Consider the following 16,283-nt stretch of genomic DNA (forward strand, 5'->3'; position numbering starts at 1 on the left):
TGAAAGTAATGGTCATTTCTACGTTCCGAGCACCCTAGGATTCACTCTAGGGCGTTGCTCCACTGATCGAATAGTTAGGTCCTTAGAAGTAAACGCCAGAAGAATAAAATACGATATAAATACAACAGCTTTTCCATCGTATAAAAGGAATAATTGCTGCGAGTGTAAAAGTTATGGTCATTTCTAGGTTCCGGGCAACCTAGGCTTCACTCTAGGGCGTTGCTCCACCAGATCGAATAGCTAGGGCCTTAGAAGTCAACGCCAGAAGCATAAAATACAATATAAATACAACAGTTTTTCCATCGTATAAAAAGTATAATTGCAACCAGTATGAAACTGATGGTCATTTCTAGTTTCCGGGCAACCTAGGCTTCACCCTTGGGCGTTGCTCCAACAGATTGAATAGTTAGGGCCTTAGACGTCTACGCCGGAAGCATAAAATGCAATAAAAATACAACAGTTTTTCCATCTTATAAAAGGATTAATTGCAACCAGTTTGAAAGTGATGGTCAGTTCTACGTTCCGGGCAACCTAGGCTTGACTGTAGGGTGTTGCTCCACCAGATCGAATAGGTAGGGCCATAGAAGTCAACGCCCGAAGCATAAAATACGATACAAAATACAACAGCTTTTCCATCGTATAAAACGAATAATTGGGACCAGTGTGAAAGTTAAAGTCATTTCTACATTCCGAGCAGCCTAGATTTCACTCTAGGGCGTTACTCCACCAGATCGAGTAGCTAGGGACTTGGAATTCAACGCCAGAAGAATAAAACACAATAGAAGTACAACCGCTTTTCCATTGTAAAAAATGAATAATTGCAAGCATTGTGAAATTAATGGTCGTTTCTACGTTCCGGGCAACCTAGGCTTCACCCTAGGGCGTTGCACCACCACATCGAATAGCTACTGCCTTAGAAGTCAACGCTAGAAGCATAAAATACAATAAAAATGCAGCAGTTTTTCCAACGTATAGCATGAATAATTGCAACCGGTGTAAATGTCATGGTCATTTCTACGTTCCGGGCAACCTAGGCTTCACTCTAGGGCGTTGCTCCACCAGATCCAACAGTTAGGGCCTTAGAAGTCAACGCCCGAAGCATAAAATACAAAATAAATAGAACAGCTTTTCCATTGTATAAAACGAATAATTGCTACCAGTGTAAAAGTTATGGTCATTTCAACGTTCCGGGCAACCTAGGCTTCACCCTAGGGCATAGCTCCCACAGATTGAATAGTTAGGGCCTTAGAAGTCAATGCCCGAAGCATAAAATGCAATAAAAATACAACAGTTTTTCCATCATATAACAGGAATAATTGCAACCAGTTTGAAAGTGATTGTCATTTCTACGTTCCGGGCAACCTAGGCTTCACTCTAGGGCGTTGTTCCACTAGATCGAATTGTTAGGGCCTTAGAAGTCAACGCCCGAAGCATAAAATACAAAATAAATAGTACAGTTTTTCAATCTTATAAAACGAATAATTTCTACCAGTGTGGAAGTTATGGGCATTTCTACATTCCGGACAACCTAGGCTTCACCATAGGCCGTTGTTCCACCAGACGGAATAGTTAGGGCCCAAGAAGTCAACGCCAGAAGCATAAATCACGATATAAATACAACAGTTTTTCCATCGAATAAAACGAATAATCGCAACCAGTATGAAAGTTATGGTCATTTCTACTTTCCGAGCAACCTAGGCTTCACCCTACGGAGTTGCCCCACCAGATCGAATAGTTAGGGCCTTAGAAGTCAACGCCCGAAGCATAAAATACAAAATATATAGAACAGTTTTTCCATCGTATAAAACGAATAGTTGCTACCGGTGTGAAAGTTATGGTCATTTCTACGTTCCGGGCAACTTAGGTTTCACTCCAGGGCGTTGCTCCACCAGTTCGCATAGTTAGGTCAGAAGAAGTCAACGCCAGAAGCATAAAATACGATATAAATACAACAGTATTTCCATCGTATAAAATGAATAATTGCAACCAGTGTGAAAGTTATGGTTATTTCTACATTCCGAGCAACCTAGGCTTCACTCTAGGGCGTTGCTCCACCTGATCGAATGGTTAGGGCCTTAGAAGTCAACGCCAGAAGCAGAAAATACAATAAAGATGCAACAGTTTTTCCATCGTATAACAGGAATAACTGCAACCAGTGTGAATGTACTGGTCAAGTCTACGTTCCGGATAACCTAGGCTTCACTCTAGGGCGTTGTTCCACCAGATCGAACAGTTAGGGCCTAAGAAGTCAACGCCAGAAGCATAAAATACAATATAAATATAACAGTTTTTCCATCGTATAAAACGAATGATAGCAACCAGTGTGAAAGTTATGGTCATTTCTTCGTTCCGGGCAACCTAGGCTTCACTCTAGGGCGTTGCTCGACCAGATCGAATAGCTAGGGCCTAAGAAGCCAACGCCAGAAGCATAAAAAACGATATAAATACAACAGCTTTTCCATCGTATAAAACGAATAATTGCAACCAGGGTGGAAGTTATGGTCACTTCTACGTTCCGGGGAACCTAGGCTTCACTCTAGGGCGGTGCTCCACCAGATCAAATAGCTAGGGCCTAAGAAGTCAACACCAGAAGCATAAAATACAACATAAATACAACAGATTTTCCATCGTAAATAATATATATTTGCAAACATTTTGAAAGTAATGGTCACCCCTACGTACCGGGCAACCTAGGTTTCACTACAGGGCGTCGCTCCACCAGACCGAATAGTTACGGCCTAAGAAGTCAACGCCAGAAGCATAAAATACGATATAAATGCAACAGCTTTTCCATCGTATAAAACGAATAATTGCAACCAGTATGAAACTTATGGTCATTTCTACTTTCCGAGCCAGCTGGGCTTCACCCTAGGGCGTTGCTCCAACAGATTGAACAGTTAGGGCCTTAGAAGCCAACGCCCGAAGCATAAAATGCAATAAAAATACAACAGTGTATCCATCATATAACAGGAATAATTGCAACCAGTTTGAAAGTGATGGCCAGTTCTACGTTCCGGGCAACCTAGGCTTCACTCAAGGGCGTTGCTCCACCAGATCGAATAGTTAGTGCCTTAGAAGTCAACGCCAGAAGCATTAAATACAATATAAATACAACAGCTTTCCATCGTATAAAACGAATAATTGCAACCAGTATGAATCTTATGGACATCTCTACTTTCCGAGCAACCAAGGCTACACTCTAGGGCGTTGCTCCAACAGATTGAATAGTTAGGGCCTTAGAAGTCAACGCCCGAAGCATTAAATACAAAATAAATAGAACAGTTTTTCCATAGTATAAAACGAATAATTGCTACCAGTGTAAAAGTTATGGTTATTTCTACGTTCCGGGCCACCTAGGCTTCACCCTAGGCCGTTGTTCCACCAGATCGAATAGTTAGGGCCTAAGAAGGGAACGCCAGAAGCATAAAATACAATATAAATACAACAGTTTTTCCATCATATAAAACGAATAATTGCATCAAATATGTAAGCTATGGTCATTTCTACTTTCCGGGCAACCTAGGCTTCACCCTAGGGCGGTGCTCCAACAGATTGAATAGTTAGGGCCTTAGAAGTCAATGCCCGAAGCATAAAATGCAATAAAAATACAACAGATTTTCCATCATATAACAGGAATAATTGCAAGCAGTTTGAAAGTGATGGTCATTTCTACGTTCCGGGCAACCTAGGCTTCACTCTAGGGCGTTGCTCCACCAGATCGAATAGTTAGTGCCTTAGAAGTCAACGCCAGAAGCATAAAATACAATATAAATACAACAGTTTTTCCATCATATAACAGGAATAATTGCAACCAGTTTGAAAGTGATGGTCATTTCTACGTTCCGGGCAACCTAGGTTTCACTCCAGGGCGTTGCTCCACCAGACCGAATAGTTACGGCCTAAGAAGTCAACGCCAGAAGCATAAAATACGATATAAATACAACAGCTTTTCCATCGTATAAAAGGAATAATTGCAAACAGTGTGAAAGTAATGGTCATTTCTACGTTCCGGGCAAGCTAGGCTTCACCCTAGGCCGTTGTTCCACCAGATCGAATAGCTGGGGCCTTAGAAGTCAACGCCAGAGGCATAAAATACAATATAAATACAACAGTTTTTCCATCGTAAAAAACGAATAATTGCAACCAGTATGAAACTGATGGTCATTTCTACTTTCCGAGCAACCTAGGCTTCACCCTAGGGCGTTGCTCCAACAGATTGAATTGTTAGGGCCTTAGAAGTCAACGCCCGAAGCATAAAATGCAATAAAAATACAACAGCTTTTCCATCGTATAAAACGAATAATTGCAACCAGTTTGAAAGTGATGGCCAATTCTACGTTCCGGGCATCCTAGGTTTCACTCCAGGGCGTTGCTCCACCAGACCGAATAGTTACGGCCTAAGAAGTCAACGCCAGAAGCATAAAATACGATATAAATACAACAGCTTTCCCATCGTATAAAACGAATAATTGCAACCAGTGTGAAAGTAATGGTCATTTCTACGTTCCGAGCACCCTAGGCGTCACCCTAGGGCGTTGCTCCTCCACATCTAGTAGCTACGGCCTTAGAAGTCAACGCCAGAGGCATAAAGTACAATATAAATACAACAGTTTTTCCATCGTATAAAACGAATAATTGCAACCAGTATGAAACTGATGGTCATTTCTACTTTCCGAGCAACCTAGGCTTCACCCTAGGGCGTTGCTCCAACAGATTGAATAGTTAGGGCCTTAGAAGTCAACGCCCGAAGCATAAAATGCAATAAAAATACAACAGCTTTTCCATCGTATAAAACGAATAATTGCAACCAGTTTGAAAGTGATGGCCAATTCTACGTTCCGGGCAACCTAGGTTTCACTCCAGGGCGTTGCTCCACCAGACCGAATAGTTACGGCCTAAGAACTCAACGCCAGAAGCATAAAATACGATATAAATACAACAGCTTTCCCATCGTATAAAACGAATAATTGCAACCAGTGTGAAAGTAATGGTCATTTCTACGTTCCGAGCACCCTAGGATTCACTCTAGGGCGTTGCTCCACTGATCGAATAGTTAGGTCCTTAGAAGTAAACGCCAGAAGAATAAAATACGATATAAATACAACAGCTTTTCCATCGTATAAAAGGAATAATTGCTGCGAGTGTAAAAGTTATGGTCATTTCTAGGTTCCGGGCAACCTAGGCTTCACTCTAGGGCGTTGCTCCACCAGATCGAATAGCTAGGGCCTTAGAAGTCAACGCCAGAAGCATAAAATACAATATAAATACAACAGTTTTTCCATCGTATAAAAAGTATAATTGCAACCAGTATGAAACTGATGGTCATTTCTAGTTTCCGGGCAACCTAGGCTTCACCCTTGGGCGTTGCTCCAACAGATTGAATAGTTAGGGCCTTAGACGTCTACGCCGGAAGCATAAAATGCAATAAAAATACAACAGTTTTTCCATCTTATAAAAGGATTAATTGCAACCAGTTTGAAAGTGATGGTCAGTTCTACGTTCCGGGCAACCTAGGCTTGACTGTAGGGTGTTGCTCCACCAGATCGAATAGGTAGGGCCATAGAAGTCAACGCCCGAAGCATAAAATACGATACAAAATACAACAGCTTTTCCATCGTATAAAACGAATAATTGGGACCAGTGTGAAAGTTAAAGTCATTTCTACATTCCGAGCAACCTAGGTTTCACTCTAGGGCGTTACTCCACCAGATCGAGTAGCTAGGGACTTGGAATTCAACGCCAGAAGAATAAAACACAATAGAAGTACAACCGCTTTTCCATTGTAAAAAATGAATAATTGCAAGCATTGTGAAATTAATGGTCATTTCTACGTTCCGGGCAACCTAGGCTTCACCCTAGGGCGTTGCACCACCACATCGAATAGCTACTGCCTTAGAAGTCAACGCTAGAAGCATAAAATACAATAAAAATGCAGCAGTTTTTCCAACGTATAGCATGAATAATTGCAACCGGTGTAAATGTCATGGTCATTTCTACGTTCCGGGCAACCTAGGCTTCACTCTAGGGCGTTGCTCCACCAGATCGAACAGTTAGGGCCTAAGAAGTCAACGCCAGAAGCATAAAATACAATATAAATATAACAGTTTTTCCATCGTATAAAACGAATGATAGCAACCAGTGTGAAAGTTATGGTCATTTCTTCGTTCCGGGCAACCTAGGCTTCACTCTAGGGCGTTGCTCGACCAGATCGAATAGCTAGGGCCTAAGAAGCCAACGCCAGAAGCATAAAAAACGATATAAATACAACAGCTTTTCCATCGTATAAAACGAATAATTGCAACCAGGGTGGAAGTTATGGTCACTTCTACGTTCCGGGGAACCTAGGCTTCACTCTAGGGCGGTGCTCCACCAGATCAAATAGCTAGGGCCTAAGAAGTCAACACCAGAAGCATAAAATACAACATAAATACAACAGATTTTCCATCGTAAATAATATATATTTGCAAACATTTTGAAAGTAATGGTCACCCCTACGTACCGGGCAACCTAGGCTTCACTCAAGGGCGTTGCTCCACCAGACCGAATAGCTAGGGCCTTAGAAGTCAACGCCAGAAGCATAAAATACAGTAAAGATGCAAAAGCTTTTACATCGTATAACAGGAATAACTGCAACCAGTGTGAATGTACTGGTCATTTCTACGTTCCGGATAACCTAGGTTTCACTCTAGGGCATTGCTCTACCAGATCGAATAGCTAGGGACTTAGAATTCAAAGCCAGAAGGATAAAATACAATATAAGTACAACAGTTATTCCATCGTATAAAATGAATAGTTGCAAACATTGTAAAAGTAATGGTCATTTCTACGTTCCGGGCAACCTAGGCGTCACTCTAGGGCGTTGCTCCACCAGATCTAATAGCTACAGCCTTAGAAGTCAACGCCAGAGGCATAAAACACGATATAAATACAACAGTTTTTCCATCGTATAAAACGAATAATCGCAAGCAGTATGAAAGTTATGGTCATTTCTACTTTCCGAGCAACCTAGGCTTCACCCTAGGGAGTTGCACCACCAGATTGAATAGTTAGGGCCTTAAAAGTCAATGCCCGAAGCATAAAATGCAATATTAATACAACAGTTTTTCCATCGTATAACAGGAATAATTACAACCAGTGTGAAAGTAATGGTCATTCCTACGTTCCGGGTAACCTATGTTTCACTCCAGGGCGTTGCTCCACCAGATCGAATAGTTAGGTCAGAAGAAGTCAACGCCAGAAGCATAAAATACGATATAAATATAACAGCTTTTCAATCGTATAAAACGAATAATTGCAACCAGTGTGAAAGTTATGGACATTTCTACATTCCGGCCAACCTAGGCTTCACCCTAGGGCGTTGCTCCACCAGATCGAATAGTTAGGGCCTTAGAAGTCAACGCCAGAAGCATAAAATACAATAAAGATGCAACAGTTTTTCCATCGTTATACAGGAATAACTGCAACCAGTGTGAATGTACTGGTCAATTCTACGTTCCGGATAACCTAGGCTTCACTCTAGGGCGTTGTTCCACCAGATCGAACAGTTAGGGCCTAAGAAGTCAACGCCAGAAGCATAAAATACAATATAAATATAACAGTTTTTCCATCGTATAAAACGAATGATAGCAACCAGTGTGAAAGTTATGGTCATTTCTTCGTTCCGGGCAACCTAGGCTTCACTCTAGGGCGTTGCTCGACCAGATCGAATAGCTAGGGCCTAAGAAGCCAACGCCAGAAGCATAAAAAACGATATAAATACAACAGCTTTTCCATCGTATAAAACGAATAATTGCAACCAGGGTGGAAGTTATGGTCACTTCTACGTTCCGGGGAACCTAGGCTTCACTCTAGGGCGGTGCTCCACCAGATCAAATAGCTAGGGCCTAAGAAGTCAACACCAGAAGCATAAAATACAACATAAATACAACAGATTTTCCATCGTAAATAATATATATTTGCAAACATTTTGAAAGTAATGGTCACCCCTACGTACCGGGCAACCTAGGCTTCACTCAAGGGCGTTGCTCCACCAGACCGAATAGCTAGGGCCTTAGAAGTCAACGCCAGAAGCATAAAATACAGTAAAGATGCAAAAGCTTTTACATCGTATAACAGGAATAACTGCAACCAGTGTGAATGTACTGGTCATTTCTACGTTCCGGATAACCTAGGTTTCACTCTAGGGCATTGCTCTACCAGATCGAATAGCTAGGGACTTAGAATTCAAAGCCAGAAGGATAAAATACAATATAAGTACAACAGTTATTCCATCGTATAAAATGAATAGTTGCAAACATTGTAAAAGTAATGGTCATTTCTACGTTCCGGGCAACCTAGGCGTCACTCTAGGGCGTTGCTCCACCAGATCTAATAGCTACAGCCTTAGAAGTCAACGCCAGAGGCATAAAACACGATATAAATACAACAGTTTTTCCATCGTATAAAACGAATAATCGCAAGCAGTATGAAAGTTATGGTCATTTCTACTTTCCGAGCAACCTAGGCTTCACCCTAGGGAGTTGCACCACCAGATTGAATAGTTAGGGCCTTAAAAGTCAATGCCCGAAGCATAAAATGCAATATTAATACAACAGTTTTTCCATCGTATAACAGGAATAATTACAACCAGTGTGAAAGTAATGGTCATTCCTACGTTCCGGGTAACCTATGTTTCACTCCAGGGCGTTGCTCCACCAGATCGAATAGTTAGGTCAGAAGAAGTCAACGCCAGAAGCATAAAATACGATATAAATATAACAGCTTTTCAATCGTATAAAACGAATAATTGCAACCAGTGTGAAAGTTATGGACATTTCTACATTCCGGCCAACCTAGGCTTCACCCTAGGGCGTTGCTCCACCAGATCGAATAGTTAGGGCCTTAGAAGTCAACGCCAGAAGCATAAAATACAATAAAGATGCAACAGTTTTTCCATCGTTATACAGGAATAACTGCAACCAGTGTGAATGTACTGGTCAATTCTACGTTCCGGATAACCTAGGCTTCACTCTAGGGCGTTGTTCCACCAGATCGAACAGTTAGGGCCTAAGAAGTCAACGCCAGAAGCATAAAATGCAATATAAATATAACAGTTTTTCCATCGTATAAAACGAATGATAGCAACCAGTGAGAAAGTTATGGTCATTTCTTCGTTCCGGGCAACCTAGGCTTCACTCTAGGGCGTTGCTCGACCAGATCGAATAGCTAGGGCCTAAGAAGCCAACGCCAGAAGCATAAAAAACGATATAAATACAACAGCTTTTCCATCGTATAAAACGAATAATTGCAACCAGGGTGGAAGTTATGGTCACTTCTACGTTCCGGGGAACCTAGGCTTCACTCTAGGGCGGTGCTCCACCTGATCAAATAGCTAGGGCCTAAGAAGTCAACACCAGAAGCATAAAATACAACATAAATACAACAGATTTTCCATCGTAAATAATATATATTTGCAAACATTTTGAAAGTAATGGTCACCCCTACGTACCGGGCAACCTAGGCTTCACTCAAGGGCGTTGCTCCACCAGACCGAATAGCTAGGGCCTTAGAAGTCAACGCCAGAAGCATAAAATACAGTAAAGATGCAAAAGCTTTTACATCGTAAAACAGGAATAACTGCAGACAGTATGAAAGTACTGGTCATTTCTACGTTCCGCGTAGCCTAGGTTTCACTCTAGGGCGTTGCTCCACCAGATCGAATAGCTAGGGACTTAGAAGTCAACGCCCGAAGCATAAAATACAAAATAAATAGAACAGTTTTTCCATTGTATAAAACGGATAATTGCTACCAGTGTGAAAGTTATGTTCATTTCTACGTTTCTGAGAACCTAGGCTTCACTTTAGGGTGTTGCTCCACCAAATCGAATAGGTAGGGCCATGGAAGTCAACGCTCGAAGCATAAAATACAATAAATATACAAGAGTTTTTCCATCGTATAACAGGAATGATTGCAACCAGTGTGAAAGTGATGGTCATTTCTACGTTCTGGGCAACCTAGGCTTCACTCTAGGGCGTCGTTCCACCAGATCGAATAGTTAGGGCCTAAGAAGTCAACGCCAGAAGCATAAAATATAATATAAATATAACAGTTTTTCCATCGTATAAAACGAATAATTGCAACAAGTATGAAAGTTGTGGTTATTTCTACTTTCCGGGCAACCTAGGCTTCACCCTAGGGCGTTGCTCCAGCAGATTGAATAGTTAGGGCCTTAGAAGTCAACGCCCGAAGCATAAAATACAAAATAAATAGAACAGTCTTTCCATCGTATAAATCGAATAATTGCTACCGGTGTGAAAGTTATGGTCATTTCTACGTTCCGGGCAACCCAGGCTTCACCCTAGGGCGTTGTTGCACCAGATGGAATAGTTAGGGCATAAGAAGTCAACGCCAGAAGCATAAAATACGGTATAAATACAACAGCTTTTCCATCGTATAAAACGAATAATTGCAACCAGTGTGAAAGTTATAGTCATTTCTACTTTCCGGGCAACCTAGGCTTCACTCTAGGGCGTTGCTCCACCAGATCGAATAGTTAGGGCCTTAGAAGTCAACGCCAGAAGCATAAAATACAATAAAGATGCAACAGTTTTACCATCGTATATCAGGAATTATTGCAACCAGTGTGAAAGTAATGGCATATCATTGTTCCGGGCAACCTAGGCTTCACTCTAGGGCGTTGCTCCACCAGATGGATTAGTTAGGGCCTTAGAAGTCAACGCCCGAAGCATAAAATACAATAAAGATGCAACAGTTTTTCCATCGTATAAAACGAATAATTGAAACCAGTGTAAAAGTAATGGTCATTTCTACGTTCCGGGCAACCTAGGCTTCACCCTAGGGCGCTGCTCCACCAGATCGAATAGTTAGTGCACTAGAAGTCAGCGCCAGAAGCATAAAATTCACTATAAATACAACAGTTTTTCCATCGTATAAAACGAATAATTGCTACCGGTGTGAAAGTTATGGTCATTTCTACGTTCCGGGCAACCCAGGCTTCACCCTAGGGCGTTGTTGCACCAGATGGAATAGTTAGGGCATAAGAAGTCAACGCCAGAAGCATAAAATACGGTATAAATACAACAGCTTTTCCATCGTATAAAACGAATAATTGTAACCAGTGTGAAAGTTATAGTCATTTCTACTTTCCGGGCAACCTAGGCTTCACTCTAGGGCGTTGCTCCACCAGATCGAATAGTTAGGGCCTTAGAAGTCAACGCCAGAAGCATAAAATACAATAAAGATGCAACAGATTTTCCATCGTATATCAGGAATTATTTCAACCAGTGTGAAAGTAATGGCATATCATTGTTCCGGGCAACCTAGGCTTCACTCTAGGGCGTTGCTCCACCAGATGGATTAGTTAGGGCCTTAGAAGTCAACGCCCGAAGCATAAAATACAATAAAGATGCAACAGTTTTTCCATCGTATAAAACGAATAATTGAAACCAGTGTAAAAGTAATGGTCATTTCTACGTTCCGGGCAACCTAGGCTTCACGCTAGGGCGCTGCTCCACCAGATCGAATAGTTAGTGCACTAGAAGTCAGCGCCAGAATCATAAAATTCACTATAAATACAACAGTTTTTCCATCGTATAAAACGAATAATTGCTACCGGTGTGAAAGTTATGGTCATTTCTACGTTCCGGGCAACCCAGGCTTCACCCTAGGGCGTTGTTGCACCAGATGGAATAGTTAGGGCATAAGAAGTCAACGCCAGAAGCATAAAATTCACTATAAATACAACAGTTTTTCCATCGTATAAAACGAATAATTGCTACCGGTGTGAAAGTTATGGTCATTTCTACGTTCCGGGCAACCCAGGCTTCACCCTAGGGCGTTGTTGCACCAGATGGAATAGTTAGGGCATAAGAAGTCAACGCCAGAAGCAGAAAATACGGTATAAATACAACAGCTTTTCCATCGTATAAAACGAATAATTGCAACCAGTGTGAAAGTTATAGTCATTTCTACTTTCCGGGCAACCTAGGCTTCACTCTAGGGCGTTGCTCCACCAGATCGAATAGTTAGGGCCTTAGAAGTCAACGCCAGAAGCATAAAATACAATAAAGATGCAACAGTTTTTGCATCGTATATCAGGAATTATTGCAACCAGTGTGAAAGTAATGGCATATCATTGTTCCGGGCAACCTAGGCTTCACTCTAGGGCGTTGCTCCACCAGATGGATTAGTTAGGGCCTTAGAAGTCAACGCCCGAAGCATAAAATACAATAAAGATGCAACAGTTTTTCCATCGTATAAAACGAATAATTGAAACCAGTGTAAAAGTAATGGTCATTTCTACGTCCCGGGCAACCTAGGCTTCACGCTAGGGCGCTGCTCCACCAGATCGAATAGTTAGTGCACTAGAAGTCAGCGCCAGAAGCATAAAATTCACTATAAATACAACAGTTTTTCCATCGTATAAAACGAATAATTGCTACCGGTGTGAAAGTTATGGTCATTTCTACGTTCCGGGCAACCCAGGCTTCACCCTAGGGCGTTGTTGCACCAGATGGAATAGTTAGGGCATAAGAAGTCAACGCCAGAAGCATAAAATACGGTATAAATACAACAGCTTTTCCATCGTATAAAACGAATAATTGCAACGAGTATGAAAGTTATGGTCATTTCTACTTTCCGGGCAACCTAGGATCCACCCTAGGGCGTTGCTGCAACCGATTGAATAGTTAGGGCCTTAGAAGTCAACGCCCGAAACATAAAATACAAAAGAAATAGAACAGTTTTTCCATCGTATAAAACGAATAATTGAAACCAGAGTAAAAGTTATTGTCATTTCTACTTTCCGGGCAACCTAGGCTTCACCCTAGGGCGTTGTTCCAGCAGATTGAGTAGTTAGGGCCTTAGAAGTCAACGCCCGAAGCATGAAATACAAAATAAATAGAACAGTTGTTCCATCGTATAAAACGAATAATTCCTACGAGTGTGAAAGTTATGGTAATTTCTACGCTCCAGGCAACCTAGGCGTCACTCTAGGGCGTTGCTCCACCAGATCGAATAGCTAGGGACTTGGAATTCAACCCCAGAAGAATAAAACACAATATAAGTACAACAGTTTTTCCATTGTATAAAATGAATAATTGCAAACATTGTGAAATTAATGGTCATTTCTACGTTCCGGGCAACCTAGGCGTCACTGTAGAGCGTTGGTCCACCACAGCTAATAGCTACGGCCTTAGAAGTCAACGCCAGAAGCATGAAATACAATATCAATACAACAGCTTTTCCGTCGTATAAAATGAATAATTGCAAACAGTGTGAAAGTACTGGTCATTTCTACGTTCCGGGTAACCTAGGCTTCACTCTAGGGCGTTGTTGCACCAGATCGAACAGTTAGTTCCTAAGAAGTCAACGCCAGAAGCATAAAATACAATATAAATATAACAGTTTTTCCATCGTATAAAAGGATTAATTGCAACCAGTTTGATAGTGATGGTCATTTCTACGTTTCGGGCAACCTAGGCTTCACTCTAGGGCGTTGTTCCACCAGATCGAATAGTTAGGGCCTAAGAAGTGAACGCCAGAAGCATAAAATACAATATAAATACAACAGTTTTTCCATCATATAAAACGAGTAATTGCAACCAGTATGAAAGTTGTGGTCATTTCTACTTTCCGGGCAACCTCGGCTTCACTCTAGGGCGTTGCTCCACCAGATCGAATAGCTAGTGCCTTAGAAGTCAATGCCAGAAGCATAAACTACAATATCAATACAACAGTTTTTCCATCGTATAAAACGAATAATTGCAACCAGTATTTATGTTATGGTCATTTCTACTTTCCGGGCAACCTAGGATCCACCCTAGGGCGTTGCTGCAACCGATTGAATAGTTAGGACCTTAGAAGTCAACGCCGGAAGCATAAAATACAAAAGAAATAGAACAGTTTTTCCATCGTATAAAACGAACAATTGAAACCAGTGTAAAAGTTATTGTCATTTCTACTTTCCGTGCAACCTAGGCTTCACCCTAGGGCGTTGTTCCAGCAGATTGAGTAGTTAGGGCCTTAGAAGTCAACGCCCGTAGCATAAAATACAAAATAAATAGAACAGTTTTTCCATCGTATAAAACGAATAATTGCTACCGGTGTGAAAGTAATGGTCATTTCTACGTTCCGGGCAACCTAGGCGTCACTCTAGTGCGTTGCTCCACCACATCTAATAGCTACGGTCTTAGACGTCAACGACAGAAGCATAAAATTCAATAAAGATGCAACAGCTTTTCCTACGTATAAGACGAATAATTGCAACCAGTGTGAAAGTTATTGTCATTTCTACTTTCCGGGCAACCTAGGCTTCACCCTAGGGCGTTGCTCCAACAGATTGAATAGTTAGGACCTTAGAAGTCAATGCCCGAAGCATAAAATGCAATAAAAATACAACAGTTTTTCCATTGTATAGCATGACTAATTGCAACCAGTGCGAAAGTAACGATCATTTCGACGTTTCGGGCATCCTAGACTTAACTCTGAGGCGTTGCTCCACCAGGTCGAAGAGTTAGGGTCTAAGAAGTCAACATCGGAAGCATAAAATACAATATAAACGCAACAGCTTTCCCAACGTAGAAAACGAATATTTGCAACCTGTGTGAAGGTTATGGTCATATCTACGTTCCGGGTACCTTGGCTTCACTGTAGGGTGTTGCTCCACCAGATCGAATAGGTAGGGCCATAGAAGTCTACGCCCGAATCATAAAATACGATAAATATACGAGAGTTTTTCCATCCTATATCAGGAATAATAGCAACCAGTGTGAAAGTGATGGACATTTCTACGTGCCGGGCAACGTAGGCTTCACACCAGGGCGTTGTTCCACCAGATCGAACACTTAGGGCCTAAGAAGTCACCGCCAGAAGCATAAAATACAATATAAATATAACAGTTTTTCCATCGTATAAAACGAATAATAGCAATCAGTGTGAAAGTTATGGTTATTTCTAAGTTCCGGGCAACCTAGACTTCACCCTAGGGCGTTGGTCCAACAGATTGAATAGTTAGGGCCTTAGAAGTCAACGCCAGAAGCATAAAATACAATATAAATACAACAGTTTTTCTATCATATAAAACGAGTAATTGCAACCAGTATGAAAGTTGTGGTCATTTCTACTTTCCGGGCAACCTCGGCTTCACTCTAGGGCGTTGCTCCACCAGATCGAATAGTTAGTGCCTTAGAAGTCAATGCCAGAAGCATAAACTACAATATCAATACAACAGTTTTTCCATCGTATAAAACGAATAATTGCAACCAGTATGAATGTTATGGTCATTTCTACTTTCCGGGCAACCTAGGATCCACCCTAGGGCGTTGCTGCAACCGATTGAATAGTTAGGGCCTTAGAAGTCAACGCCCGAAACATAAAATACAAAAGAAATAGAACAGTTTTTCCATCGTATAAAAGGAATAATTGAAACCAGTGTAAAAGTTATTGTCATTTCTACTTTCCGGGCAACCTAGGCTTCACCCTAGGGCGTTGTTCCAGCCGATTGAGTAGTTAGGGACTTAGAAGTCAACGCCCGAAGCATGAAATACAAAATAAATAGAACAGTTGTTCCATCGTATAAAACGAATAATTCCTACGAGTGTGAAAGTTATGGTAATTTCTACGCTCCAGGCAACCTATGCGTCACTCTAGGGCGTTACTCCACCACATCTAATAGCTACGGCCTTAGAAGTCAACGCTAGAAGCATAAAATACAATATAAATACAACACCTTTTCCATCGTATAAAAAGAATAATTGCAAACAGTGTGAAAGTAATGGTCATTTCTACGTTCCGGACAACCTAGGCTTCACTCTAGGGCGTTGCTCCACCGCATCGAATAGCTACTGCCTTAGAAGTCAACGCTAGAAGCATAAAATACAATAAAAATGCAACAGTTTTTCCAACGTATAGCATGAATAATTGCAACCGGTGTGAATGTCATGGTCATTTCTACGTTCCGGGCAACCTAGCCTTGACTGTAGGGTGTTGCTCCACCAGATCGAATAGGTAGGGCGATAGAAGTCAACGCCCCAAGCATAAAATACATTAAATATACAAGAGCTTTTCCATCGTATAACAGGAATAATTGCAACCAATGTGAAAGTGATGGTCATTTCTACGTTCCGGGCAGCCTAGGCTTCACTCTATGGCATTCTTCCACCACATCCAATAGCTACAGCCTCAGAAGTCAACGCCTGAAGCATAAAATACAATAAAAATACAACAGTCTTTCCATCCTATAACAGGAATTGTTGCAACCCGTGTGAATGTGATGGTCATTTGT

Source organism: Calliopsis andreniformis, unplaced genomic scaffold, assembly GCF_051401765.1.
Source record: "Calliopsis andreniformis isolate RMS-2024a unplaced genomic scaffold, iyCalAndr_principal scaffold0002, whole genome shotgun sequence".
Taxonomy (NCBI): domain Eukaryota; kingdom Metazoa; phylum Arthropoda; class Insecta; order Hymenoptera; family Andrenidae; genus Calliopsis; species Calliopsis andreniformis.